General features: G+C 42.8%; 1 protein-coding gene across 6 annotated transcripts in view; it reads right to left on the bottom strand.

Moving 5' to 3' along the window:
• Window positions 1-27,802, bottom strand: part of cald1a (caldesmon 1a) — a 202,571-nt gene that overhangs the window by 30,265 nt on the left and 144,504 nt on the right. Inside the window, exon 1 of one of the 6 annotated variants that reach the window (XM_035615312.2) lies at window positions 20,275-20,476. The exons of the other annotated variants lie outside the window; for them this stretch is intronic. The gene's annotated coding sequence lies outside the window, so the exon portion shown is untranslated. Of the gene's footprint in view, window positions 1-20,274; window positions 20,477-27,802 lie in introns of those variants that run through there. 6 annotated transcript variants of the gene reach the window in all.

The following is a 27,802-nucleotide window of genomic DNA, read 5'->3' on the forward strand; positions in this document are numbered from 1 at the left end:
TCACTCACAGCACTTAGTTCTGGATGAAATGTTAAATGGTATAACCGTCTAATATTGCCAGCATGAGCCACAGTCTGCACATAGCATAAAAAGAAGGATGGGGGCGCTATTATTAGTGAAGAATTAAAGAAATAACACTGTCACGCTACAGATACTGTTCGCTATCGTCTTGGTGTCCAGAGGAGCACAATGAGGGTCTGCAGCTCAGAGGAGAGGCTATAGAGTCGCAGCTGTGCAGGTGTCCAGGTGAAGAGAGGTATGCCAGTAATCTGGAATGTGAAAGCAACACTGACACAAAGCCTGGACAGAAAATATTTTTGCCCACCTGTGGCTGGTATGTCGGGGACCTCGTGAGCCACTTCCCCTCTTCAACCTGAGAGAAATATGGCTTTTCAGAGAGCGAACTGCCTTCAGAGACCCGATAACACAAGAGATGCTGTAGAGGTGCTATAATATAATGTGATTTGACAATATGATGTCACATATCACTGAAAGAATATAGAATATGATATATTCTATATAATAGAAGATTATGGAGAACATGTGACAGGGAAGTTTTCGCAAGCAGCAGGATTTCAGTATTTTGCCATCAGCTGTATTCACCTCAATATATAGAAACCCAGACTACACAATTAGACCAAAAATAAATTTGTCTGTATATTCTGACAAATTCAAGGCGTTTACTGTGTCAGCAGTTTCACCTCCGCTCAAATACAGTCGTGGGCCTGCCGGGCGAGTTGAGTGATTCACCTCCCCTCCACATAGAAATGACTCCCACAAAGCTCGTCTGTCTGTCTCTGCTAACTTTGCTTTAAAGAAAATTCTGTGGACTTTTCTTGTATTTCTCACAAACTACATGGTGTGTATCCTTGAGGCCTGACAAAAGTGCTGAATGAATTCCCTCCCTCCAAAGCATTTGCAAGGCGAATTGCTTGTATTGTTTTTGTCCATATTACTATATGTATTATTTTTCTTTCAATGTTTAATCATAGACTGTGTATAACAATGGACGTAGTCATGGATTCCGGAAAATGAAACCAATGCAGAAGTGCCTGAAGCCTGTATACTCTGGAATCACCAGCAGAGGGCGACTCCCAGGTTGCAAAAAGAAGTCTGGTTCTATAGAAGTCTAGCAGAAAATGACTCTACTTCTCACTTGATTTGCAATGTCAGTAAACATTTTCCTGAGGAGATAATAAAGCTAGATGTTCAATTAGTAAGTGTGGTCTCATTTAGAGTAAAGTAGACCATAAAGCACCGTAGCATGGATACAGCTTGATTGACAGCTGGTCCGTCCAATCGGTGCATGGTTGCAGGTGTGGTTGGGCGTGCAGTGGACGTGCCGCAGGTCAAAATGCGAAACTCGAGGCTTCAAAACAACAGTTCACAAACCAAAGAGTGACGTCACTGTGGGTTGCCACACGTGTTAAATCCAGGGAGAGAGATAGTAATGTGAATTGTGCAGTGGGCACGTACAAATTTCACTGGTATTCAATCATCAGAACATTCATCCCCAGGACAACCTACAGTAAGTTGTATTGGATGTTAACTTCACAGGAGATGAACACATATATATGTGTTCATGTATATATATATATACATGAACACATATATATATGTGTTCATGTGTATATATATATATATATACATACACACACACACACACACAACAAGTGAGAGGTGAAGGAGACTAACTCATGTGGGAAAAAGAGATAAGAGACTGAGGTCTATTGCTTCTTTCGAAGCCAAGATAGATGGGCAATGTATTTTGGCAAAGTAAGAACGGACATTTTATTATTATTTTATCACACAGATAAAGCTTCTGCAGTAAAACGGGGAGGAAGAGAGAAATAAAGAGAGAGAGATACTGCATGCCTGTAGGTAGCACACATTAACAGCTGTTTTGGCAGGATCTCTGGGGACAGTTTGAGTTGGGTAAACCTTACGTTTTCTGCAGGGGTAAAGAGTCTCCTGAGAGTCGTCTGACAGGGCGTTTAAATTTATAAGTTCAGCCTGTGTTTGTGTGTGTGTGGGAGGGTGCATCATTAGAAATGGTATATAAAAAACAGGATTTACATTTGTAAATGTGTGTATCTATCTAAATGTGCACATGCAGAGTGTCTGCAGATGTGCACAGAGGAGGTATTTTTTTCGCATGATTGCAAGCTTTTCTGTGTATGAGAATGTGAGTGCATGCTTTTACGACTCTGATACTGAAAGTGCGTGAGGCCACTGCTAGTCTAGAATCTGTGTGTTTATGGTATGGCAAATGTGTGTACATGTGTGATATCTATCACCACCTGCAGAGTAGTGTTTGGAAAGCTTGGTTGCGGGTTACTGTGCTAGGCGTCTTATGCTCACATGTCCAGGCCTCGGCAGCATTAACACGTTCAGGCTGTGGATGAGCATTCATAAAAATTAACTGGAGGTTTTTAGCACAACAAGGTCAAGAGTTTCTCTCTTCTTTTGCCCATCTCCGCGTGTCCCTCGCTCAGTCTCATCTGTCATCCAGAGTCACTCTCTCTGCCTGCCTCTCAGAGCCAGACTGATGAAAGGAGCTGACGTAACGTCATGGACCAATACTGTAACTTGTTATACTTTTTAAATTGGAAATTTGAAACTACCACTTACTCAAAATGAAATATTCAACCAGTAAAAAGATTTCTGATCACAAAATTCAGTGTGTAAGCAAAACAGGCTGTGGCCTCTAATCCAACAGGAGTCTGTCGATCTGACCACCTCAATGATCGAGGAGTCTGTTGCTCTTTACAGCTGTTTGAACATTAGCTTGAGCTTTTATTAGCTGGTCACTTAGCTTGTCCATCAAATGCAACAGAGGAGGTACCAAATTCTGGTTATGAAAGAGCACCAAAAAAAACGCAAATATACGTTTGAGGGATTTTTGAGATGGTGTTACGTTATTGATAAATGCAAGTTTATTTTTTATGATGTTTAGTAAAGTTACAAGGATTTCAATGTTGGATTTTCTATATTAACAATTCAGTACTAGTTAATAGTTAGTGTGTCAAAAATGCTGTGATATACAGTATTACCTATTAGTGTTATGTCCCTCTGTACACGTTTCTCTAAAAAACAGATTTAAATTATTCTAATCAACAATGTTTAAGTTGTGCATTTTAAACTCTAGGATATCAATAAAAGTATCGGAAATCGAAAATCCTGAAGTGGTTGACTTCACCCACTTTTATCCTCCTCCTCTCTCCCACTGATTATTTTCCCCTCTTAGACCACAATGAAGCAGCGTAGCCAACAGCTGCACAGTATGTTTTCAGCTACAATATGAAGAGACACAGGATTGGTTGGCCACGAGTTATGCTTAGTGCTGGGTATGAATTTTACGGGGATTTATCCGTATCCAAGCAGCCAAGCTTCTTTCTGCATTAGTCTGTGTCTGCATCTGCATGCCACAGGGTGAATAATCAACCACAATAGCCTCTGTTGTCAAAGCCGAGCTCTTCAGCTGCAACTAAATATTCTAGGCAAGATATGAGGAAGCCAACTGCATTAGAGCTCCTCTCAATCTCAATACCATCTGCTTTCCACTAACACTCCGTCTCCCCCAAAACAAATCTTTGAAAATGTGACTTCAGCTCGAATGAGGAAAATTTTCATCGAGCATGAGCAGACGGTATTCATAGGCAAACCTGAGATGCTAATACCACTGCGGCAATTGATATGCAGTGGGATAATGTGCCGACAGTTTTGAGGTTTACGGGGAAAAAATGGGCTGGGGACCTTGAATGCCTCCGACGCATTGTCATTAGTGACTTAAGATGTGCCGATCACACACAACCCTCCCTCAAATTGCCCTCTGTACTGACTCTGAGGATAAGGGGAAAAGAGAGAGAGAGAGAGAGAGAGAGAGAGAAGAGAGGGGTACATTTCACATTGGTGAAGGGAAAAGACCTGAAAGTTTAAGATGTTAAGTTTCCATTTGGTGTTGAAAAAGGAGACTCCTGCATTCCCAGACAATGGTTCACATTCCATAACAACTCTCTGTGCCCTGTGAATCATACACAGAGACAGACTGACTGAGGTTATCTGTTCTCACACACACACACACACACACGCACACACACACACGCACACACACGTCTCAGATGCATTATTTTGTACAGTGGGCTGGGAGGCTAAAGTGGGATTAACCAACCAAAGAAACAGTAACTGAAAAGATCACATGTACAACTTTAACTACTGATTCATTTACAAGCATCACTCAGCACCAAAACTGTACAACACTAAATGCTTAAAAAAAAAACTAAAAAAAAAACATTAAATCGTACGCGTTTCTCTGTAAGCTAGCTGACGGTAAAATAACAGTCACCTGATTTTTTTATTCAAATGTTGCTTATGTTGCGCTGATTGGTGCAAAGAAGTATGTGACATTAAGTTTATTTTCCAACTGAGCTCCGCCCAAGTTAAACCAATGAGAAAAGCATGGACATAAACAAGACAACCACAACAGTTTGAACGTTAGTAAAAGATTCATGCTGCTGTTGGACGTGTCTCTCATGGTATGAGAACAATTCAGGAACAAGATAGTGGCAACGGGTCCGCTGAAATTACCCAAACTGTACATTGTACACCTCCAACAACTGCAACTATGTAACCTTTTCCTAACAGCAGGCACAGTGGCTACAAGTGCCAACAAGAGGATAATGGTAAATGCCAACACGATAGCAAAAGTAAAAGACAAGTGAAAGTCATTGCTTTGCAGATATCGCCAACAGTAGCCACTCTTGGCTACATGTAATACCAGACCAAATCAAGGTTGCAACAGTTAAACCACATTGTATTAAATCTGTACAAGTAAGATGTTGTGTTGTTTCATCTTGAAATAGCTACATGGACTCACATTATAGTCCACCGTCCTGATTCAGCTATGACCTATGCCGTAGTTGTGCACACACCTCTCATGTGCAACGAGGGATTGTGTGCTTTCAGTTTTACCTCCAAATAAAGTGGTTGAGATAATATGCCTGGTTTATGATCTGTTCGATCATCTGATTGCTTAAGTTTCTTGTCTCATTGTAGCAATGTAGCGTGTTCCCAAATCTCAACAGTTACTGTGAGGAGTGAAATGTTTTCTTAACCGATGGAAATTGTGGCCAAAACTACAAAGGGTAAGACCCCCCAAAACTGCAAATTTCTTTGTAAGTATTGTGTGCAGTTAGATCCCTGACAAGAATGCCCAATAAATAGCTTAAATCATATTTTAAACTGACAAAAAAACCTTTTGGAAAGGAAGCTGTAGCTTGATACTTTCTAAACTCTTGTGTTGCTCTGATAAAAACAAATTACTCTCCGTGTAGCGTTTTATTTTCCACTGTCAGCGAGATAACCCAGCTAAACTTTGAGCACACTGTCATCTGTTGTATATTTAGACTATGACTCACTTTTCTTTTTAATATTTTCTCCTCCCCTGGTCCCACACATGGTTGGGAACTTCACACTTTAGGCTGCATTAGATCTGTAGGCATTATGACCTTTCCCTTTCTGTGGGGCGACAGCTGAAAACACCTGCACCTCACCAGCTAGCGTTACCCTTCAGGCTGAGCGTGTGTTTATGTGTCCTTAAACCTCACGCCTGGAGTTAAGTCACACTTAAATTGCAATAAAAACATTACCCTAACATGCCATATCCATCATCTGAAGCTCAAAGGTTTTTGACAGGCAGGTTTTTGGCACCATTTAAACTGCAAACATATCATCTTTATTCGCACTATTGAGGAGACATGAACAAGTCCAGCATCAGTAACTTTCAAAATCTTCCTTAAAGCATTTCAACGCACTGAAAGGCGATGATAAATTATTTTTTTCTCAGCTGCTGATCTAATTTACTGAATTACAAAAGGAACCAAGAGGAGTTAATGTAGCCGTTGGCTGAAGAAGACGGCGACTATAAAACAATGTCTTGCTTTTAAATGTTGGTTTCAAGATGGATATTTGCATTAGGAGTCAGATTCCTACCGCACAATGATCATAAATTAAACTGTAAAAGGGCAACGTCTTTGTGACACAGCACATGAGCCAATTCAATTCCTCCCCAGTCTTTAACTTTTAAAAGGCTTGTGTCCCTTTTAAAAGTTCAGATGCTTTACCCACAATCAGGCGGAATTGGAGAAAAAGCATTTCCAAAAAGTACAAATCCCACACAAAATAGGGATGTTTGTACGGCATCAAAAGGCTACTGCTCACTGGCGGGGCTCCAATGACCAAATATGGAAGGAAAAAAAATGCTGCCTTTTCCCGTAACCAAACTGGGAAAAAAGAGAAAGAAAAAAAAAAGGGAAGGTCTTCTTGCATGCTGTGTACACAGCAAGATAGAGCTCTCACACTCACTACACAGTGGCCACAGAGCTGGCTCCCTATCAAAACAGCATGACTGATGGTGATGGTGGACCTGACGCGACATCTCGGTGAACACCGTTAGACACACACACCTGCACGACCCACGAGTCATGAAGGAGAGGGCACATCGATCTTTTCACCGCGCTGACGTTTCATTTTTAAACGCACACACACACACACACACACAAAAGCTTTCTTCACTCTCACATATGAGCTCCATACCGGAGTCTCCGCAGTGCAGATTGTGTCGGAGCCCCCCCTGAAAGGGAACATTCCTTTTGGTGAAAAAGCAGCCGTCTCAAACGCCACAGTCCTCGGCTCAAGTTAGAAACGGTTTGTTTATCTGGCCCCCCCCTCGCTATATGGAGCGGCTCTGACATTCCCCTGCCAGAGCACGGCTGCAAAAAAAAAAAATGTCTGTGTGGGTATGTCATTTCACAGGAAACACATTGAATAATCTAGGACGCTGAGTGTGCGTGAGCTGCCAGCAATGGACGAACGCTGCTGGAAGAACAAAAAACACCTCCGCAAAGTCATAGGATTAAAACCAAATATAGCACAGCTAAAAGCAATAAATAAAAAGGGACTTTTACAAAACTGTCCAGCTGAACAGGTCACTGAACGTTTGTAATCCAAGTTAAAGGACAAGTTCAACATTTTACAACTTGCTTATTCGGTCGCTCGCCACTAGTTGGATGAGCTTGGTTTTTACGCAGGTTAGTGCTCAACCTGTTAGCTGATACGACCTGTATAAACACGGCTAGGCTTGGTGACGGACAGCAGTCTAGAACAATTCATTGGATTTTTTTAGTTTAATGAAAAAACCATGCATCGATAAACAGTACATGTGAGAGACTAAACTAAAAAATATATATTTTTACGTCTTAAACATTTTCAGTTATAGGGTTATTGGTTTCCTTGCAGAGTTAGATAAGACGATTGACACAACTCTCATATGTGTAACTACACCAAATACAGAGCTAAAGTCAGCAAGTCATTACGTTAGCTTCGCTAAAAGATAGCTTAGCTGTGCCAAAAAGAAAACAATGGCAAACTTGATTTGTTTTTCTTTTTATGATAATTAGAAACATCCACTTGTGGCTTTTCGCAGGCTAGTACTTTGTCTCCTGGTTCCACTTTTTATTTATGCTAAATTCAAGCTAATTATGTTAGTGTTGGCTTGTGGAACAACCTGTTGATGGGCTGTTCCTACAGAGCTCCCCTCGAAACAGAGCAGAGTTATGATGAGTACACAAGGACATTGAGTCTCTCGGGTCTCATCTTTAAAGTCTATTAGACAGGACTGTCAATAAGTAATGACAAACAGCTGCTGGACAAAGCCAAAGACAAAAGAGCCAATATCAATCTCAATGCACTGAAGAAAATACAAAACAAAAGCATGTTCCAACTAGTTATTTAATTTTCTTTGAAATCTTTAGCAGCATTGCAGCAAAAACCCCACTGTTTCTAGACTGAACACAAGAACATGTGACTTGTCACGAAGCTTGTTCCATTTCCAGAGCCTCCTCTTGTTCCTTAAGGACAGCTCGCCCTGACACCTGCCTTCTGTCAGCGTAAATGAGGCCTGGGCAGGAGTCTGTGTCTCCTCAACAGGACATTAATCTGCTACTATAGTGGGCTGACCAGGCAGACTAGTGGAACCGGAGCGCTGATATATGACGGGTTTTAGTCTAAGCACTGCTACTGCCGACACTGCAGCTAGAGAACACTTCATCCAGGTAATGGCAATAGGGCAGAATGGAACAGAAAGAGGATATGGAACTGGACAGAAATGGCGTCTTATAATGCTGCGAAACCTTGTTTTCTTTCAATCTGTGTGGAAAAGTTCAGTTCGTATTAACTTGTGACTGAAAGATCGCAGTCTAAATCACTGCAAAAAGCAAACGTGTCTGGCTGAAAGGCCCTCAGGCCACATCTTAAACTTGTACCATTTTAATAAGAGTCACTCGGGGATATGCACCAAGGCTGAATCACTGAAATGTAAAAGTATACATGATTAGCATGATTCAGACTCACAGCGACCCACGGCCCCTTGTACACGGGCTATAACATGAAATACTGGGAACATTAAGTGGAACATAAAAATGTATTTCTCATAAAGCTTGAGAGGTTCCCGATGTGTTTCTCTGAGGCAACAAGGCGCAAAAGAAAATGGCTCGGCTGAACATTTGTGACATGCCTCCTATAAAAGCCACGTTTCGGTCGGGGTGGACGTGTGGCCCTCTGTGGCCCTCTGTGGCCCTCTGTGGCCGGAGAAAAATTGCACTTTGGTGCAAGGAGGAGAGAAAATTGGAAGGTTAAAAAAAAAGGGAATATAAACGGCGGAGTGATTTATGTGGCTGGCTCAAACCACACTATGAGAGGACGTCTTCCCATCATACCTTACATGGAAACATACATGAGGGCAGAGTGAGGCTAAAAAGCATGATGCAATGCCCCCACACACTGAGAGCCTGTTGAAAACATGACGGCTGTGTGCAAACCCCTGACACAAGTTTGCCTTTTTTGCACATGCACCAGAGCCCTATCTAAGAAAACACAACGAAAATCACACTCACAGAGGACACACTTATTTAAATCTCTCCAAAACGTTACAAAGCCATATCTGTCTTGCCTCGTTTTAACGCAGGAGTCAGTAAATCATGCAGCAGAATGCCCGTTTTTTTTTTTTTAAGGTTTGCTGCGAGGCTTTTTCACGGGTATTACATGACAAGGTATTTTTTCAAAATAAAAGGGGCTGCATTCCTGGAGAGAGATAGGAGGAGATTAAAGGAGTGGGTGGCGTCGTGGGCAAGCAGCGCCCCGACTGAGAGGGTCTATTACTCACGGTGGATGTGGAGAGGTGGAGTGATCAACCTTAGTTCAGAATCAGAGGGTTTCTTCAGGGAAAAGGCATAGAAAAAGACCCGTGCTGCATAGACGCACTAGTGAGAAAAGGGTATGACAACGGAGAGACAGTCCGGGATATTTTGTTTTAATCCTTGCTCTTCTCCCCTCTCTGTGTATCCACGCAGCCCCGTCATGCTCTCAGTGAATTGAATGCAGGGCCAAGCCGTTTAATGGAGGATGCGCTGGGACTCCTCAGCCAGGTGTCGAAACTAAAACACCTCTCTGAGCTGCACACTAAGCTGTAGATATTTGATGAATGGGGTTTTCAGTGGCAGCGACGGTGACTGAGAAACAATAACCTGCACGAGGCAGCCGGCATGTTTGTGTTACACTGTCTGTCACAGGTAGATTACCTTGAGGGTGCTCTGGGGAGTGTTCCCCCTCTAAACTGTCTTATTTACATTCAGTGCTTAGGAGTATCATTTTAAACAGAGCCATGACATGTTGTCACCTTATGAAGTTGATATGGTGCACATGCTAGCCAACAGTCACCGATTGACACATACAGTGGAGTCGAGTGATATTTTCTCTGAGTTTGTCACTGAAGCCTAACAAACATGGGGATCTATATTCTCTGCATCAGTCTCCCTAATCCCCCATTACATTAATTAGCTGAACAGTGTGAATCTTGTCCTGTTAAATTTCATGTCTTGCCTGTTCTACCTACCTAATTAATCTATTGGCCCCCTCACAAGTCAGCAGGCGTTGGTACTGCATTGTCTAACTGGCAAACATTTCAACACCACTTTCAGGTCTTTCAGAGAGATTGAATTCAATATTGAACTTCATGATGTTTACAGTAATACTTCCCTCAAGTATAAGCCGGTACAAGCAGAGGGAGCAGAGAGCACATGAAGGGGAATATTTACAGACAGACGGGTTGTAATAGAAAACGCCGGAGCGCAGCTCTTGACAAAGGACTGCAGAAGTCAGCACAAAATTCAGCGGAGTATGCCAGTCCTAATCCCAGTCCACCTATACTGGTTGACGGATATGATGGCAAGAATTAGAAATATGGAGCTATTTCGTTCAGGCAAGGAAGAAATCCCAACACACATCTTTCCCCTGTGGAAAATGGGACTTTTTTTTCTCCTTCTTCTATCTTTCACCGGTTTGTAGTATCAAATGTGAAGTTATTAAAGCATTAGCATTGCTTTTGAATCAGCGGATGCACATTCTCTAAGTGACAGGGAGCTCACCTCTCCTTCCAAAAAATACATTCCACTCTCCTCATACCGCAAATCCTTTCAGGGCTCTGCAGGTCTAAAGTTCACTAACTTTACCAGATCTCATTTTCGTGCATGGCTGTGCTGGCTGTTATTATTAGTGCGGCAGCCAGCCAGCTCGGAAGGGTACACGTCTTCTGCCCGCCCCCCTCGCAATCCCCCTCGAGGTGAAAGGCCCATGCAAAGGTCTTTAATCTGTGGGTATACAGTAGGTAATGTATGCCACTTTCTACGCTTCACTCACTGCGCGTGTGTTTGTACTGTGTTCATTGTTCCTGTCAGTCGAGGGGTAAGAGTGACCACCGGTGCAAAAGATCTTCATACCTGCAGTTCGCAGGGGCAGAGCAGCCATTTTCCGCCTCGAACCGAGACCTTACGGAGAGTTACCCCATGTTTGTCTCTATTCTCTCTCTCATTCTGTGGTTATGTGACTTCGGGACCCACTGCCAGAAATTTCAGGAAACCCTAGAGCTTCATGAGACATAACAAAGCTCTCTCTCTTCTCTGTCTTTGTCTCGTTCACTGTAGATTACACCACATTTCTCTGTCTGCCTTCTGCAGGCCTGGAAGCTCTGCAGCTTATTCTCCCTTAGAGCTGAAAGTAATTTCATTCGGTGGCTGACTGACTCGTATCGTATCATTCTGAATGCTGGGGGTTACTTACTTTTAATGCCTGCGCTAATTCCGGACCACACAAACGTTAAGACTACAGAGGAAGACACAATCATCATTGGATGCCATTAGCGTCATGTGGCATTTACGGCTAAATTAAGGATAAAATTCAGCTTTGGAGGTTAATACATGTGCTGCATTTAAGCCTCCTAATTCCTAAATTTATTAGAATAACACATATCTCAGACAGCCATGAAATTGTAAATAATTGAGCGGTGCTCTTAGGAGGCTTCTCTGGTTGCTCCGTTGAGGTTGCTTCTTGCTTCTTTTTTTTTAGCTGATGAGAAAACTGGAAATTAGACTTGATTCATAAAGCAGGAGAGCTAAATGGGAATAAATCCAGAACCACAGCCCCCCCCCCACCCCCGATACTAATCTGTCCAAGGGGGTTTCACCCATCTCGTCTCTCTTGAAATTGTCTCCTCCACCTGGTTCAACCCTGCTCTCTCAGACACACAGATGCACAGCTGAGTCCCCCTCATTCACACAGACAGGCACCTACAGACATACCTTTCCAACCCCCAGCCATCACCCACCTCTTGTTTATGTTCAGAGCTTGAGTGACTGGTATTTCATTTCGGCCTGCCCGGAGCCCTTTTGCACAGTTTGGCTTGGCCAGTGTACCATTACTGGTCATTAAGTCTAACCTGAACTAATAGGGGCCCATTTTCCAAGGTGGTCTCCCAGGTGGCTGTAACAGGGGTGAGTGGCACTGCGGGGGCTCGGGGGCTCGACTCAGGCACACAGGGGTTTCATGAAAAATCTGCTGGGACGCGAGCCAGACTCCATCATACATTTGGACACGGACCCTTTGATAAGAGGAACGCATTGTTCCGTGAGGGGTGTCTTAGTGTTTTGTTTCTCATTAAGGCAGGTTTAATGAGGCCGGACAGAAGAGGCAACCGAACCCATCCCTCCTGTACACTTTACCCTATTTGTACCTTATTCAACATCAGATTGAATGACTCATCAACAACGCTCCTAAAACCATATAATCCCCCATATGTAAAACCAAGTCAGGCCAAGAAACACAACTAACTATTATAATGGTATTAAGCCTGGAAGCAAGTAGACCAAGATCATGCATTATATTGGGCAATATCATCTTACTAGTCATATTGGTAAATGTGTGACACGACAAATCCAATGACACAATTCTTTGAATTCAAGTAATATTCCAAATGTCTCCAGATTTTACCACAATTTAAAAAAGTATTTTAATATCAAATGTTTAATCTGTTTCCCGTCTCTTGTCCAATGTAAACTGGGATTGGTCAACAGTCCAAAACTATAACACATTTAATTTTACAATCGTGCGGGACAGATTATTTAAATGAGCAGCCAGAACCACCATTGCATAAAATATGACTGAAACGGTCAATTGTTTAAAGATGGTTGAAGATTAATATTCTATCAACTAATTGATGCAGCTCTAATTCACATCATCACACACCTCCAACTGAGTCCTAAAATATACTGTAAGTTATATTTGTACGTGAAAATAAAACTCAATGGCTTACGAATTACATCAATTTTTTAAACAAAGGCCTCTGATGTAAGCAGACTGTCACTATGAATACCTTCAAATCCAAACATATTATTTTGGCATAAAACTATGCGTGTTTTGGCCGTGTGACACATGTCATCATTAATCAGAAGAGAAGGAGCCATTAGTCTGAATGTGGGGGTAATTAATCCACCCTCACACTCCATTAGACGTCACGCTCAATTTGTGCAGAGAGCTGTGTACTGGGTAAATAAGCAGAGACGACGGGACCCACAGCTATTATTCCTGAATAGCAGGGCATCTCTGGTTGTTATGACACCACCGAGGTGCTAACACGCATCTGCGGGAGCGCTTTGATCGAAGATGGTGAGCTCAAGTGGATGTAACAAATTGAATTGGAGGAAAGAATGACACGAATTGCTGTTTCAATTACAAATAAATTGTGTTCATGTGTCTTTTTTACGTAGGAAATTTGTGAACTTTGCAGGCTGATGAGAGGATAATCGCTCGCATATGTATCTCAGTCGTAAAAAATAAATAAAAAAATGTGACTGGACCTCAGCATTAGAGCCAAACCATAAGCCTCCAACAAGGTTAAACTGCAGTAGGGCATACAGTATGAATCAGCCCTTAGTTTAATAAGTACCATTTGGCTGTCACCTCAGTGGCCGGAGAGCTGCTCTATTACAGTAAAGCCCCTCCAGTGCAGAGCTGGGGTTATTCAATAAAAGCCTGACTGAGTGTTTCTCCCAATCACCACTGGCAGATTTCTGATGAGGTAAAGAGCTCTCTGATGCCAGCCTCTGTCCCTGCGGAGCACTGTCTGATTAAAATGGTTTTCTGAGAACATATTTCACTTCTCCTTGTGCCCTTGCCAGACCTGCGTTTGAGCACAGAGAGAAAAATTGACAAATTACCTAATGCATGCCGAATGAATCCACCAAAAAACGGTTTTAATCTATAAAGGGTCTCCAGTAGGTAGATAGATGAAAGCCGGGGATGTTTTACTTTTCTTTTTTTTTTTTAGGAGAAATCGTTGGTATCCATGTCTGAAAGGCACGGGAGGAGAATGCTCAAAGTGTGCCCAAACATACTCTACATTTGTTACTGGTGCTGAGAGAAGGATGGCTTTGCCATTAGCCATCCTGCTCTTTTGAACTTCGGCCTTAATCTTAATCTTCAACCCTCAGCCCAACACACACCACTTATCTTACCCAACCATGACATGTGAAGTGGAAAGAAATGGCAACAGTGGAGTGGTGCACTAACTCCTCTCTCTTCTTACTCTCCTGTCCTCTCGCCTTTGCTTTCGCGATGCATTCCTGAGCGATCTTCGAGGGCTCATATGTACGCATGCACGTGTATGCTTCTGATTAGCAGGCACAAAGAGTACACTCTATAAATGCACTCTTTAACAATTACCACTGCCTCCCGACTGCAGCCTTGACACAGACCTCAGTCTGCGCTGCTGCCTCTCCTGCTTATCCAGGTGGGATACGATGGATATGGACCATTTACAACAGTGTGCCCTGCTACAAGACACGTGCCTGGAGTCTGACTTAGCTTCCCGTACGTTGATTTTACCCTGCCACAATATCAAAATGAAAAAAAGATGGGCTCCAACCCCCAGTTCTCTACATGCCCAGCACCATTGAGTCGGACAGACAAAGTTAGCACATAGCTAGTAAATGTAGCGGAGCATTTAACAGCTAACGAGTCTGTTAATTTCCTCAGGAGTTTGTGGACGTTAATATGAATATTTGACATACATTCGACAGGTGTTCAGACAAAATTAAGTGATTGCCCTCCGAAAACAATCATCAGATTTGATGGTTAAAATAATTGCTAATCCCTGCTGTGATATATTAAAAGTGTAGTGCATTTCCCTCCAATTTTACACCAAGACTTGGTTGGAATAAAAAAAAAAAAATACTTTGAAGCGACTCCAAAGAATTAAACAGAAGTCTGACTCATGTGAACACCCATGTAAGGACACAGTGATTGTTTTATGAGTATGAGGTAAGTCCTCACTTCAATCATTACCACATTCGAGAGTGATCGCACGCTCGCCAGCTCTCACTGCCACGATGGCTGGCATCCAACGTGGACTCTCTGCGCTGTCCGTCACATTCACCATACACACTTCAACGCACACGGCAGCACCTCTATAACCACGGGCATAAATCCAGCAGGCCTATAACTGACCCACACACTGCGCCGTCTGTTACCCCCCCCATGCGATTCATAGAGCAGTTAACCTTGCTAACTGTGTAAACACATGACCTCACCGGTCATGTGTTTACACTCAGTGGTATTTTTCACACACGCCGCTGGGATTTACATCATCTTATTACCTCCATGTTCCCTTAATTCCCAATTACCCTAAAATATGGGACTTTTAAAGGGTGATATGACAGGCTCTTGATTAGCAATGTTTGTTTAGTTTTGGGGGCGCTGTGGGAGGAAGACGATAGGCTGAGAGTAGACGGGAGGAGGAGGAGGAGAAGGGAGGTGAAGAGAGGACAGAGGGGGGAGGATGGAAAGAAATAGGGTGAAGTGAGAATGAACGTTATAGTAATCATTTCTTTCTGGGAGAAAAGGGCTGAGGCAGACTAGATTGGTGTCAGAGGAAAGGAGAGAGGCGAGGGGGGAAAGTTAATTTGGCTGTTAGGAGAGAGACGGGCAAGATGGTTTCTCTGCCACAGGGACACACTGTGCACGTCTGAGGTCCCGGTGGGAGGACGCTGAAGGGAAAACGCAGGGCCAATCAGCTAACAGAGACATTTCCTGTGCTTGTTTTATCAGATGAGAAGAAGCCCAGAGGCTAAATGTCCCTCTCAAAGAGTGTTGTACACTTCCCCCGAACAGCCCGCTTTGGGGAACGGAGGGGAGAACATGCATCTTTGTGGGATGACATCAGAAGCGCTGCTTCGGAGCACTGACCTCACTCTCGCACAATCAATCATCCACAAAAAAGGCCCAAGAAATGTAGACCACGTGACTAAGAGAGGAGGTTTTACCTTTTTTACGACACACAGCGAGGCTGCCTCGTGAATTGAATCATCACCCACTTAAAAAAAAAAGATTTAGTTTGCGCGAAAGGAATACAATAGTGATTTTTTTTTATAGCGCTGAAACTTCTGGCGGAGCTTGGCATCTGGTAACTAGCAGATGGCGGACCAATATGCCAATTACCATCACAGACATGCCTGCTGCCTATTAGGCAATCTGGCCTTGAGTGATAGCGCTTTAAAGTCAGAAAACGACACGAGCGAGAGGCTGATCTAACAAACCCTCTCCACCGGAGTGTGACTAAAGCCCAGAGGAATTCAAACACAGGTCTTCCGTGCCCCACATGACTGCTGCAGTCATTCAGGAGAGTCGAAGTCAGGGGGAAATAGTTTGGAAAGAAAGGAAGTGAAGATGCAGATCCTGGGAGGAGAGATCATGGTGAAATTCTTTTTGCATTAACAGTGTACTCACTCTTCAAAAATACTTACATTCGGTGGTGAATCTATTACAGGCAGGGGTACGGGTCCACTCAAAGAGGAGGGAAAAAAGAAAAAAGAAGACGCATTCATCGCCCGAGAGACAAGCAGAGTCTCAAGTGTGCGGTGAACAAACGGCAGAACATCCAAGAACCACGTGGATATTCCCCCTACAGAACTCTTCCATGTCATATTGGCTGCATAATGAGGAACAACAAACAGAATATAAATCTAAATTACACAAATTTCGTGGCACGAGGCATTTTTTTTAATGGTCGAATAACAAGAATTTTGAATTTATATCACAAACATCTGCAGAACTCATACTGTGTATTTTCCAGGCCCTAAATAAACATCCTCTTAGGTTTCATGCCCTAGTGTGACTTCACAAGCAATTAAGCAGCACTACCAGTTTTTTTTTGGCCTACCACTTGTTGACCGTTGTAACTTTGTGAGCGGGTTAAGAATTCTTTCCCCAACCCGAGATCTGCCCGCCCCGTCCAAGCTCACCATATTATACAACTTAGTGTGCGGTTCTGGATGCAGCGCATTCAAATTACATGCTATCGAATTCAAAGGCGAGGGGGGGGGGGGGGGGGGGGGGGGAGAGACACAGGACAAGTACGCTGTGGGGCTTGAGTCCAGGGCCAGAGTCCCATGAGCGCTTGCTGCACGTCAATCACAATCACTTCAAATGAGCTGAACCCCGTCCTATCCCTGCTGTTCTCCTAAAACCTAAACAAACTTGTCTTTGAATTCCCCCGAGCAAGCGGTGGACCCCGATGACAAGGACACCATTGACGAATCGGAAAGCAATAATTTTGCCTGTGGTTCTGCCGGCATGGGGAGCTTCGTTGCTATCTCAACCACATTCTTAGGACCCCCCCCCCCAAAAAAACAGACTCTGCATAAAATTAAGCCAAAGGGCAAAAAAGTCTAGAACACAGGAAACATGCTTGACATAGTTTCACTGGTCCTTTATGAGAAGAAACCAGAAAAAAAAAGTGTTGGCACCTGCTGTGCAGGAACAATGTATGTTTGGACCTACGTGTCAGCGTGTGATCACTGGAAACTGAACCACATTTGAAAAACCCCAACACAATATAGGTAAACATCTACGAAAAAAAGGAACAGGACGGTCCGATCTTTTGTGTTAGAAAATCATCCCCGCCAGTTTTTCCACTCCATTCGAATTCAGTTTGCCACTCGGTTGGCCGCCATCGCTCAGCGGTGGTAAGGAACTCTTGCCTTGCAGGGAAACTCTGGATTCTTGCTTTGGAACGTGATACTGCGCTGGATTATGAGTATCTAGGATCAAACTATAACAAAGCATCCACACACACTGCCTGCATGTAAACACACAACTGTATATGGAGAGGCTAATGAATGCTCTATGCCTGGGCAGATGTTGATTATGGTAGGAATGAGGCAAAAATAATAACCTGATCCAACATTTCACTTTGATCAAGTGTATGAGAGGAGCGAGAGAGAAAGGAGGGAGGAGCAGAGGGAGCCAGCGTACAGTAACTAGAAGCCTTCACCGCACTGTGCAGTCCAGAGCCAGACTCCGGAAATGCATGGCAGTGTTCCCTACATCCTGCCCGCCCAGCCCTAACCCTGGCCCTGGCTCTCGCCCTGCGCTGCGCTGCCAAACCCCTGTTATCACTCTGTGCAATTACCTCCAGATTCCTCTGCACCCATATCATATCATGCCAATTATAAAATCCCATTCTAAGTACACTACAAAGCGCTACATGCGTTTGACTGTAAACGCCCGCTGTTTTCTGTGTTTCAGCCTAGAAATAGTCGTGTGAGAATGTCGGTATTTGAGTGAACGTGCATACAAAGACTGAAAAAAATTAAATAAATACATAAATCCTGCATCTGCGATTCCTAACCAGAGGTATATTTCCGCAGCTGGCAGGAGTACTCGCAACAGGTAGAGTAGGTCAGGGAGTTTGACAAAATAGAAATTATGATGTGATGAAAACTATATATCCACATACTGAATCAGCTGTAACACGCGAACACAAAATGTGTCGAATGACGGTGTGTGAAAACTGGTTGGCAACCGAGCAGAGAAGTTAAATCTAATGGATGAATTGTTGGAAAATAATTTTATTGAAATGGAGGCAGCTCAAGTCGAGGTGAATCGCCTTTAAATGTCAAAAGTTTAGGTCCCCAAACACTTAAGAAAACTGGAAATAAGAAATCAGCTAACTTTTAGCAGTGGAAGAAAATGAAGTCTTGAAAGACTTCTACAAGTATCCCAACTTTTTTGGATGACTAACATTACTCTGAACAAAGGCGCTGTTGGAACAAAGAGTTACTACTCCCTCTGATACACATCTAGGACAATACTGTGCTCCAGGATGTGTTACTGTATGGTGAGAAAAAGATAGGTAACAGAAGAAGACACTCTGGTTGGTCAGGGTTCATGCTACGGCGAGATGATGACCCAAAACATTAAGAGAACGGAATGAGACGGTGGCTAACAGCAGAGTCTCCACACTAGAAGCCCCGGTTTTGATGAACTGGACAGAAGCAAAGAAAGAAAACTACAAGCGCAACACATTTGTGGAAACTTCAGCTACAGCGCTGGTCACAAAAACTTTCTGTGCACTATTTGATTCCCAAAAACAGTGAAGGAATGGATGAAACAGCTAAATGCCTGAAATCCCGAGCTACTGATACTCCTAATACTAGTAGTACAAATGCAAACTTGAATAAAACCGACCCAGACACTGACAGTTCAACAGTTGTGAGGTCAGCAGCTGTAACAGTTCCAATATCCACTTCACCCAGTTCAAAATCAGGTTCAAAATAAGTTTTGGAACATGGATGTTGATGTAAAGGGTTACTCAGTGCATCTGGCTGTGGGGGCTCATCAGACATAAACCATTGGGAACCGCAGCGCTGGAGGATTGTTATGCATCGCATTCCAGAGGCGATTCCAATCATCTGTCACCATGTTGGGCCTGCGCCTTATAAGGAGAGGAGGGCATTCTCCACGTGTTTTCCAAACACGGCACAACTTTATCAGGTACAGTTTCACGGACAATTACAGTGCTGTCTCTAGGCCCGAGAGCTGTTTTTTTCCTTCTTTCTTTTTTAAAAAGCACCCTCTGCAGCTGCCTCCCTCCACCCTTCCTACATTTTTCCATGCTTCCATTTCACAGATACGACCGCGTAATAAAGCCCCGATCAAAAGACCCGCTGCTGCCCAACTCACGTACAATGAGAGCCGACGAGTCTCTCTCTAGCCTTGTAGGACTGTGATACCCCGAGAAACGATGGGTGGTGGATTCACCTGCAAATGAGCTTGGGGGACGGGACGGGACGGGGGGGTGCTACCTTTGGCGAGGCCGGCCTGTCCCCTGGCTTCGTCCGCAGGAGATGTGGACGATTATCGTGCGTAACCTCGGCAACGATCTCGGGGGTCACATCTGATCCTTGAGGGGCACGGGGTGTGCCGGTGAACCATGGGAGGCTCATCGTCACCCTGAAGAAAACTTTCTGCTGTTTTGGGGCCAAGAACACAGACTTGTGTGTGTGTGTGTGTGGTGGTGGTGGTGGGGGGGGGGGGGGGGGGGGGGCTTTTTACAAAGACTTAACAAACGCCCAAAACTATCTCTGACATGTTTCTGATCTAGAGCTAAAAGGCAGTTTCAGGGTGCAGCTATAGAGCCACGGGACACTTGGCAGGCCGGGGGCCTCAGACAGGGGGGGCCTCAGAACCCCCCCCCCCCCCCCCCCCAGCGGCGGGCGCGCGGTACAGGGGCGGACCTCTCGTCTTTGTCTTTGTGTCTCTGCTCGCCAAGCCGCGGCACAAAGTTGGACTGTCGCGCGCGGTCGTGACTTCACTTTCGACCCGAGTTGACGAGTCGACGAGTCGACAGAGGGAGGGAGAGAGGGGGGGAGGACACAAAGGAGGGAGCGGCGAGACGCGGGGGGAAAAAGTATCAGCGGCGGCGGCGGCGGCACAGAGGAGAAGAGCGATCCTGATCGTCTCGCATCGTGTGGTGACGCCTCGCTTCAAGCCCCGGCGGGTCACTCCCTTGCCGAGGGGGGAAGAGTTCGAGTGTGCGGAGGTTCTTACCTGTGGATCTGAACGGGACAAAAGTCGATCTCTTGAGTCGAGTGGGAGCGGAGCGGAGCGGAGCGGAGAGGGAGCCAGTCTGCAGTCGCTCCTCCACTACACTCGGTGATAAAAGCAAACCGAGGACCCCGTCAAGCCCCGCCCCCCTCGAGATGCGATCGCTACATCGACTCTCTTGGCCCCAGGTCGTCCGTCCAGGTCCGACCCGGCCTGGAGCTGCTGCCGCTCACACCTCACTCCCTGAACATTCCCCAGGGCCCGTCCGAGTCCACGTAATGTGGGCATGAAACGTGTCGGCCTCGCTGCTCATACAGCTGGAGAGGCCTCGAGGGCAGACGGGGCCCTTTGGGGGTTTTTTCCTTCAGGGGGCCCCAAGAGAGGAAATTGAGAGTGACCATGAAATGTTGATGTCGAGCCTGTTCCCCACGGGCAAGGCCGAGCTGAGAGGTGTCAGATCGACCTTCATAAAAGGGATGAAGGTTGACTAGTACCTGACCACCAGTGTTATTAATACTACAATTATTACGTTTTCGTTCAAATAAATGAGGTTCGAAATAGAACTGGTTCATTGTTGATGGATACATTGTTTGTTTTTAGACGTAGGAGAGGTTTTGCATTTTCAATAGCTCACTCGTTTATGAATGTATTGACATCAAACCACCTCTCATGTGTCTGTGACATCTTCTCACAGCTTTCACAGATGTACGTTTGTGATAAAGGCCCTAGCAAATCCCTTAGCATCATTATCAGTTAATATTTTTGCTTTAGAATGCACATTTCAAGGTTTTCTTTTTCAATAGCTCACTCATTTATGAATTTACTGACATCAAACCATCTCTCATGTGTCTGTGACATCCTCTCACAGCTTTCACAGATGTTAGTTTCCGAAAAAGGCCTTAGCAAATCCCCTAGCATCTTTATCAGAGAGCAATTTTGCTTAATTAATATGCATATTTCAAGGTTTGACAGTCTGAACCAAAAACGTTGCTAACATGTTTAGAAAGTGTACATATTAGAATGTCATCTCTGGCTCTCTATACAGAAATACAGTCGCAACTTGAGAAACTGGTTAAAAAAACCTTTTTTTTCCTAATCATTTTCCAACCGTATTCTTTCAGAACATGTTAATCAAGCCTCTGGATTTTTCAAAGATTTTATTTTTAAAAAACAGGTGCTTATCTGTGTTACTCCGATCAAAATATATATATAAACATACAATATTTTCAAATATTAACATTTGCTCCAAATATCAAACACACAGAGGTCAACTGAATTGTAGATCATCTCAATAGCTACTGTACTGTCTTATGATCTTAACTGTGGCCAAGGGCTTTTTAGAATTTTGACCCAGAACAAATCAAAGTCTCCTTAATGCTTTAATTAATCACATTATCCAGTTTTCATTATATCATCTTTAAACGTGTTTTTTCCACAGAAGCCCAGTACTGGCTATCACAAGAGTCCGAAATACAAACACATGACTGATAATACTAAAGGTTAAACAATTAAAACAGAGTGTGGTAGGGAAATGCTGAATCGTTTGTTGTTTCAGTTTACAGTGTTTTTTAGATATAGAGGACATGACCTCAGCGTCCTCAATAAAAGCTAAATACCTAGGTTTTACTTGAAGCTATTTTTTGGACATGACAATCCTCAAGCACCAGTTTCTCCATGTACTACATGTACAGTATTTCAAGGTAAAGGATATTAATAAAAGTGCTGTGTCATGTTTCATTCCCTCCACCGATTGCAGCCCAGCTATTTGTGACCTTTTCTCTGTCAGCGTTTTTGCTAAAGGATGCAGGGAGTTTGGGAGCTAGGAGGTGATAAACACAATAGCCGCAGTGTTCTACTTTCTACTACCAAACAGCAGCATGCAGACACTGTCCCGCTTTGTCTTACCCTTTAAAACAATGATGCCCAGAACAAAGAAAGAACGTAAGAGCATTAGGCCACTGGTGCAGAAATGAGCGCCATGTGCACCAGTGAGCAGTTGGCGCGTGTTTTTTTATAAAAGATAACTCGAAATAAATGCAGTTGATTGTGTGCATCTGCGAATGCAGTTGTGCGTAAGTGTGTGTGGGGCGTGCATGTGGCAGCTGTATCCTCGACAAATTCAATTTTTTTAATCCTCATTCCTTTGTAAAATGACGTATTTCAAGATAAACCTGTCATCGTTTTGTATTTTTCTTTTTAGACGTTATCTCCCCATCCAGTTTGCACACAACAACTTGGCACCAGTGACCCTCATTACCCTGAACCAAAATAACTTCATGGCATTATTTGATTGCCAAAAATGATGCCATAGCTGAGGCATGTTCATAGTTGGTATAATGCCTCATACTCGATGGTCATTTGCTATATTTGCATCATACAGTAAGCTCAGGTGTTTACTTCAGTCACACACTTACTAGTTTATGTGCAGCCTCTTCAATCTCCATCGCATTTGAGCTCTGTTATTGAAAAAAGAGCTTGACTACAACTGACATACTTAAGTCTTCAGCAAATTTGTGTCAGCAGAGGTAGCAGTGAACATATGGATACTGGTCCATGTTTATCTTGGCCACAAACCAAAGGAAGAAACATCATGTCTCTTGGCTGTTTTGCTTTCTGTAAGGTGTTCGCAGCTGCTGTCAGAGATGCACAGATATTTGGAGCCCCAGGCCAGAGAGATTTGTATTGCCACCTGACATGCATGCCCTCAAAATGTTACATCAGATGAAACACAGCCAATTATACATTTTTTAACACTGTATTGCTTTTAACAAACTTTTGACGTTTTTCCCATTTCATCATCTATTTTTCTCTTTTCCTTTTTTTTCCGGACGAAAAAGAATATTTTGCCATCTTGAGTGAAACTGACATCTTGGAGAGGCTAGGATTTAACGTCAAAGTTGTCGGAAAGTTCCATTGTCAATGATGAAAGTTCCATGTGTTTTTCTGCAACAGCATTATAACGGAGAAATAAAAAAAAAGTTTCCATGACAACAATACAAAATGCGGGACATCTTAGAGTCTAAATAAAATAAAATAAATATAATCAGGATCACCTAGTTTAAGAATAAATTAAAAAGTAATGCCAAACATTAACTTGAAATGGTTTAACATATACCGCAGCCTTACTCAGACTTTGTATGTATGATGGATGAGTGGTATCTAGGATGTCTCGGCGGTTCAGCCGGTCGATATGCATACCAAATACCTGCAGCTTCCTGGATAAAATCCAAGGCTTTTATCATTATGATTCGTCTCCTTTTCATTTGGTCAAACACAAAAATGTCAACAAAGGAATGGCACCTGCAGTAGTAAACATCTGTACTATATTCCCTGGTGTATGGTTCATGTCTGACTTGTTACTGACAAGTGACCTGTCACATTCCTTGGAAAATAAGATTCTCATGGATGGATGTTAGATTCTCTGCCATTACCCCTCTACCAAAGACCTGTTCTGGATAATTTCAACTCATGGAACATCATTACACAGATTCATATAATATAATATGATATAATATAATATAATATATAAAATAAATTGTGGATTGGGTTTTTAAGTTGAAAGAGGTTGTTTGTTATGAGGATGACCTTAGTACCACATCTATGAAAAGAATGAAAAGATATATTCTGTCTTGACGTTGATTTGTAGTTTATCTACTCGACAGTACTACCTAACTGATAAACACTAACTGATAGTGATGTGTTAGGTCATACAACACACTATTGGAGAAATTGACCAACCACCAGATCACCAATAATTTTTCCGGAGGTAAATACAAATGTTTGCATCAACTTCAACGCAATTCATTCAGATTCATCATCTGGGTCTGTAGTAAAGTTTGTGTCAATCTGTCTTGAGGATGTTGACAAACATCACTGGATATGTGACAACTTTGTGAGGTTGGTAGGGCTATATGAAAAGTCAGAGCATCTCCCAAGTCATTAGGATTCATCCCCTGGGGACCAAGAATGTTTGCACATGATTTCATGTCAATCCACCCAAAAGGTATTGATATGTTTTACACAAAAAAACAACAAAAACAACAAAAAACAAATAAAAAATGCCATTGTGCTAAAGCGGAAGTCGAGTCATCATCAAAGTTAGTAAGCGCCATACTCTGATTATCAAGAATGTCTGCACCAAATTTCATCGTGATTAATCTGAATATTTTTGAGATATTCCAGACCAACCATTCTTGTCCTATAGCCAACCTTGCATCATTCTGTAATGAACATAAGTTTAACATACAACAATATTAGATCAAGTGGGAATGACAGTATGTACATGGGTCACTACAGGAGTAACTGTTACACGTAAACCAAACTTCTTTTGTTGATATGCGTGGTGAAAGTGGCTTTGAATCCCCTCCGTGCAATCAGCCCTCTGACCCCACTTCGATGGCTAATTTCAATTATACAAAATGATTTATAATTGTCAATTACGCATAGCGTGCAGGAGGCTCAGCGAGGGATTTAAAGCCTTGCGGTGACCCACCTGGCTCGAGTTCTAACTCTTTCGCATGTTTAAGGGCCCCAGGATATGTCCCTGGGGGACTTCGTCACACTGGCTGCAAGTCAAACCAAAGCAAACACAGAGTACCCTGTTTGTTGACTCTTTATGAAATGTTGAATCTAGTTAGGAAAATATGAGAGTTTGTCAAAAAGAATGGGCTCAGTGCAGTTATGTGAAGAATGTGGTTTAAAGGTAAGAACTCTTTCATCCTGGGTTTCATGACAATAAAAGTACCTCTGAACTGAATTCCCAAGAAGTGATGAAGAGCATAAATCTACACATACAAGGAGAAATGTTTTACATTATTTTCTCATTACTCAAGAAAAGATAAAATTTGCTTCTTTTCTTTTTTAAAGATACACCAATGGAAAAGATATTTCTTAAAAAATGTATATGCCGATAGATGAGCTAACAGAGCTGGATTGTCTCTTCCTGTCCATCTGTTAACTGCTGTCACATGGCTGTAACCATTGCAAAGCCCTCTCGTGACCAAAACTCCCCCACTCGCATCCATCTAAAGGATGGATGCCAAGTCAGTGGCTAGTAGTTGTTCCTGCAGCATTTATTCCAAAGCATCACTCGTGTGGTTGCTTATAAGGAATATAAAGAATATTCTGAACATTTGGATTTTTCTACAACAAAAAAAAAAACTGATGGCCACAGGAAAATATCAGTTTTCCTTATTTGCTGAAACACAGGATGACATTGAGTATCCCATGAGATAAATTGAGTATGTAGAATTCTGGCTTTGATACACAGAAAAGAGAGAGGGGAGAGTAAGAGGGAGAGGATGTGACAGAGGTCGTTCAGGGGCCACCTCCCATCACAGAGCTAAATCATTCCCATGACACCTCTGCAAGGCTCTGAATCGCACCATTGCCACATCAACAAACAAAGAGATAAATATCTGGATCGCACAGCCACGTTTCATGAGAGGTAATCCAAAGACATATCAGGTTTAGACATTGGAATGTAATAATAATAATAATAATAATATAATGTACAGTGTTATTAGAAATTTATGGCAACACTAGACACCTTCTGACTTATTCCTTGCTTGTTTTGTGTTGCACTCGCACACGAGACAGCAGAAGTCAATAAAATACAATAACACTTTGAAACAATTTCTGCTGAGGAGTCAAAGCTGGGGCAAATATACTGTAACATTGTGTGGGATGTTTGATATTAGCACGGAGACCCCATCTGTGTCCAATCACAAGGCTATGTATTCAGCATTAAAAAAAAATTAAGAAAAAGGACTAAACGACTGGAGGAAGGGTAATAGACATGAAACTGCAAAGTTTTTACTGTGTATATTTTACAGATACTGTAAATATATTGTGCATGTGGACTATCTATCTATCTATCTATCTATCTATCTCTCTCTCTCTCTCTCTCTATATATATATATATATATATATATTTTTTTTTTTTTTTTATCTATACCTGCTCAATTACTTAACATTTGCTTAATTGTTATAAACATACACTATATAGTGTCTGTGGCCCAGTTAACGCTCATCCCCCAGTTGGATGAAGTTGTGAAGTTTGATGTTCTTGCCATTGTACTGTCTGTCATACCTTTTAACTCTTAGTGCATGGTGAAGGATGAACGGATGAATGGAGGGTGATGCTTGGACAGCCCCTGGTGGAGATTATGATAAAGTGAACATTGAAAGTATGAGTCAGTTCCCTTGTTTGTTATAGTGTCAGCATCCTGACTTATACTGCCACCAGCAGTTCAGAATGTAAAGTAGTTTGAAAAAAAAAAACAACTATGTAAAACACTGGTTTGTGTAATAATGATCTTAGGATTCATCTGGTTTCATGATTCATTGTGTTACAATTGAGATTTTTAATGGTTGCCCTTTTATTAAATAGCTGAAATATATTGCAAGGGTATCATATAAGCCTATTTCAACAGGCACAATTACAAGACGAAGAAATAAAGGTACAACAGGAGCAAACATTCCCAGAGCAGCACTTGTGTGTTATTCTTTCTGTAGTTAAACTGCAGTACACATGCTTTGTGAGCTGTTACCTGAATGGACCAGGCCTCAAGGGAATTTTAATGTCACTGAGGTGTCTGACCACCTTCAATTCCATTTCATCACCTTATAATTAAAAGGGGTTCTTGACTGTGCCAAGGAACTGCATATTGTCTGTAGGTGGGGACTGACAGATTTCTTCCATTTTGACTGCGAGATTCCCTCTCTGTGTGGATAGCTGTGTGTCCCCAGTGAAAGGGTGTGGGGAGGCCACATGTTTGAAGGAATTCCAAGGACCGCCAAAACATATACATGTGGACACGCCACAAGCGGCATTTCCCAGCCAAGTATCTTTCTTTTTCTTTTACAGCCAACAGCAGTATGAAGCTCTTGGGTTTTGAGGGCAGTTCCATAAAGGAGGAATTAACCCACGGCTGTATCTACAAAAATCTCATGAGAAAAAAAATCCCAGAAAATAAGAGACTATTCAGCTGCAAAATGAATCCATTTATGCCATATGCAAAACGTTTGTGTCTTTTGGTCATTGCCAGCTCTAATAAGACTGTCAATACAGTGAACAGTACAAGTTTTTGAATATGAATCGGGGGCGCTGAGCTACACAACATTTCTGAAAAATGTTCTCTTACAAGTCAGAGTCCTAACTCACTTATTAGACTCAATGTGACTAACACTTTCCAGGGATATTGTACCTCCACTATCCATTGTGAATCAATGGCTGCCACAGATCCGACTTATGTCTCAAGGAGAAAATATATGATTTGAACTTGCCTGAGAATCGTCTCAGGCAAGGAACTGATCTGGCATACGTGTCCAAGTAATTGACGCTAATATGGCAACATTATATTTCCTATTTACATTCAGCAAAGCACCTAAATAATGAGAAGGATTCAAACTATGAAAGGCCTCTGGCTACAGCAATGGCCAACGGGGTGAAGGGATGCAAGAGGAGTCATCAGGTCGGTGGGCGTATTCACATAAGCTGCAGTACAATGACACCAGAATCAGTATTGTA

The sequence above is a fragment of the Scophthalmus maximus genome, chromosome 12 (genome assembly GCF_022379125.1).
Source record: "Scophthalmus maximus strain ysfricsl-2021 chromosome 12, ASM2237912v1, whole genome shotgun sequence".
NCBI classification, from domain to species: Eukaryota; Metazoa; Chordata; class Actinopteri; order Pleuronectiformes; family Scophthalmidae; genus Scophthalmus; species Scophthalmus maximus.